Raw genomic sequence first — 3664 nt, forward strand, 5'->3', positions numbered from 1 at the left:
AAGCACTTTTGACATATGATCACATGTGGATTTGTTATACTAAGGGTATAAATTTGGGTCGCTTGGTCTGTAGTATTTTCCTTTCAATGCAATGTCTGATTTAGTGTTGCCCAAAGCAACACCAAGACGAGTAAACCCCAGTCTTGGTCTTGGTCTTGCGTCGGTAAACCTGGTGTTGGTCTTGGTCTTGGTATTGCACACTCAGTCTTGATCTTGGTCTCGGTCTTGCTGCAAGAGTCTCGCAAGTCTTGCAAGTCTTGCAATTACCTATTGTTACTTATAACTCGTAAAAATGAAAATATACGGGTGCAGGTATCGTAATCCGCAGGTTTATCTACAATGAGGGTCTGGGGTAAAAATACAGCATAAAAACGAATCTTTTGTTTTATTAATTATTTATTTGAATGAAAATTATATTATTTCGTTCGACCAACTATTTATACAAAGTAACCATCTGGCTGACTCGTCACTTAACCTATTTCTATGTTTTCTAATAACTAAAGAGGCTTTAGAGAATAATCTCTCAGCAGGCACTGAAGTTGCCGGTATTGAAAGAAAATCCCGGGTCATCTTGGATATAATCGGATACTCCGATTCATGCGTCCTCCACCACTGTAGGATGTCTTCCGAACTTGCGGCTCTCGGTTTATTTAGATAATCCTCGAACTCATTGTTATTGAAGCGTTGAATACCAGATCCAGATGATGTAGAGGGGCATGCATACAATTTATTAAAATCGATTACGTCTTCGTCTTCATCATATTCACATACTTCATTGTCATGTCTTGGTAATCCTGGAGATCCAGGCACTGCGTGTAGGTTTTATATTCCTTGTAAAGTTCTTCAAATTTATTCAGAGCGATAGCTTTCAGATTTTAGTTGTTGTCCCCATAGTGTCATATCGAAAGTCTGAGATTTGTGCCTTGGATCTAAAATTAAGGTGGTACAGTAAATCCAGTTGGTCATCCTATAATGCTTAAGCATTTTATTCTGGGCGGCTTGGAAACCCAAAACTCTCATCTACTTCGGTTCGATTAGGTTTGTCGTCTAATTGTTTTATCATAGCTTCAATTTTATCAAGCAGAAAATTGAACGACACAATCACTAGCGGTAATGTTACATATTTTTCTCCACCAAGTTTCGTTGTTAGAGGTTTAAAGTTTATCAAAAACTTATATATTTTTTCGAGTATTTTCCAATCAATTTCTGATATTACAAAATTACTCAAATCAGACACAGAAGTGCATAATATGTTAATGCCAGGTTTTAGTTTTAAACATAATCCAATCATATCATGTGTGGAATTCCATCTTGTTGGACAGTCCAGTATGAGACTCAGATTTGTTGGCACACCAGCTGTTTCACAAGCCGACTGGAACTTCCTCTTCAACATCTCACTTCTTTTTATTTTACTACAAATACTTCGTAATTTTGTAATAGCCGTACTTGAGTCAGAAATATTTGGCACATATTCTTCAACTTGCTCTTCTTCGTCTTCACACTGCTGTTCTTATTCTTGACTGTCAGTTTCAATATTTAACGCTAAGTTATTCAATAAATCTTGTACGCCCAGGTTCAAGATGTGAGCAATGCATCGAAAATGTTGATTATCCGAATCAAAATGTGGCAGTAGTTGTCCAAGTTCATACATGAATTTGGTATTTGCAGTTGCCTTGTCGACTGTGATACCCTGAATTTTATCAGCTAAAGTATATTCCAATAGACATTTGTGGAAAATCCTTGCAATATCCATCCCTGTATGTCCACCACTCGATGGAAATCCAGGACTAGAGATCGATACTTCCATTCATTATCTATATAATGAATAGTGAACCCATAGTAACTCATATTGACGTCCATCCATCAATAGTGAATGACATTTTACATGAGTATTTTTGTAGTTTACTCTTAACACGCGTATGCAGTACTTCAAACCGCTCTTGAACCATCCTTCGAACTGTCGATCTCTTAGGAAATACCAAATTTGGGCATATTATTTGAAAATATTTTTGTGTATCTTCGTCATCGAAAAACGAGATGGGAAGATATTTCTTGGCAATCCAGTCAACTGTAACTGTCATAAAATCACTATGGCTTTCAGATACTGACTGAAACAAGATAACAAAACGTGTTAATACTTAATATAACATTTTACAAACACTACCTACTTACGAACCTACTAATTACATAGAATTTTTAACTATATTAAACAAACAAAAAATTGCCTTGACCGGTAATCAAACCCAGAACTTCAATAGGCAAAAAACATGTTGAGGTGACCGCCGAACTTGTCAAAACTTTTCTACCAATCTTATTATGTGCCCTACTAATTTAACTCAATAAATAAGTACGTACCTGAATTTTGGTGACAAGATAATTTTTACAAGTTTCTATTTAAAAAATATTGCCGCCAAATACACAAACAAAAAACAAGACTTGGATTAGTACCTATAAAAATAATTTATATTCTAATTTAACAAACAACATATCTCGCTTTTAAAAATTGTACCTTAGTAAGTGCATTTCGCAAAAATAATAAATTGGTTAGAAACTAGAGAAAGCTATTTTCTTACTAAAAGTTGGATATTTACTGAGTTTTAATTTCCTCAAACTTTGTAGGTATAGCCTAGAGAAATCGTTTTAAGAATTCCAATCTAATCGGTTTGTTTACTTCTCATGAAAAAACGATTGACACTAACTATAAGTATGTAAATTATAAAAAATATTAAGGAGGTGTTATGTTAAATATTATCTTACCTGTTCAATTCTTCCAGTGGTTTTAAAAAAACTTGAAATATCTCTAATTGTTGTAGGTATAAGTTTTTGCGATTCCTTTTCGTGACAAGACAGTAGATGCTTCCTTAAACCCGAAGTGTTTCTGTTTTTCATTTTTATTTCAACTTTTTTCTTTTTAGAAATTGGGCACAACTTGCAGAGAGCCATTTCAGATTCAGGAATTATTTCGAAATACTCATCAAATTTGCTTTTAGAGCACCTAGATGCAACACAACTCTCACTACTCTGACTAGAATCTTTGTCGCTCATGTTAAAAATAATTACTGGTCCGACTCGTAACGAAGCTTAATTGCAAATAAACAAATTTCATATAAAATTTCCTATTTATAGGCACATACCGAAAAATTGGTAAAAAAAAGTTCGGCACCTTTGATAAAAATAATGATTCATTTGAAGATTAAAAACAGAACAGATTTTTTTGCAAGTTGTTGTACCTACGTAACAATTCAAGGCACTTTACCAAAATGTACATAAATCATTACGTGTACTGTATGCCTCTTTTGATTGAAAATATACACAAGTACAGTAAACAGTAGGTAGTAAACCTTTTACATGGAATTCTGTAGAAATTAGTATTCAATCAATGAAATAATTTGTTTATGTACAAAAGTTATTAAATAAAGTAAGTAGGTAGTAGTAATAGAACATATAACACGTAGTTTTGTTTTGTGCTATGAACTGTATACTTAATATTTATACAGTCCAACATAAGAGCACTATAATAATATTTATGATTATTACAACTACAGTAAATTATAATAATATAACCCATCGATCCTTCACGATGACCAAACCAAGATGTTTGACTACAATCCGAGCGCCTCTGAATTAATTTTACTCTTTGGAATTTCGGCGTCTTTTTACAAAA

Source organism: Hyposmocoma kahamanoa, unplaced genomic scaffold (assembly GCF_003589595.1).
Source record: "Hyposmocoma kahamanoa isolate Upper Pololo Valley unplaced genomic scaffold, ASM358959v1 210, whole genome shotgun sequence".
NCBI classification, from domain to species: Eukaryota; Metazoa; Arthropoda; class Insecta; order Lepidoptera; family Cosmopterigidae; genus Hyposmocoma; species Hyposmocoma kahamanoa.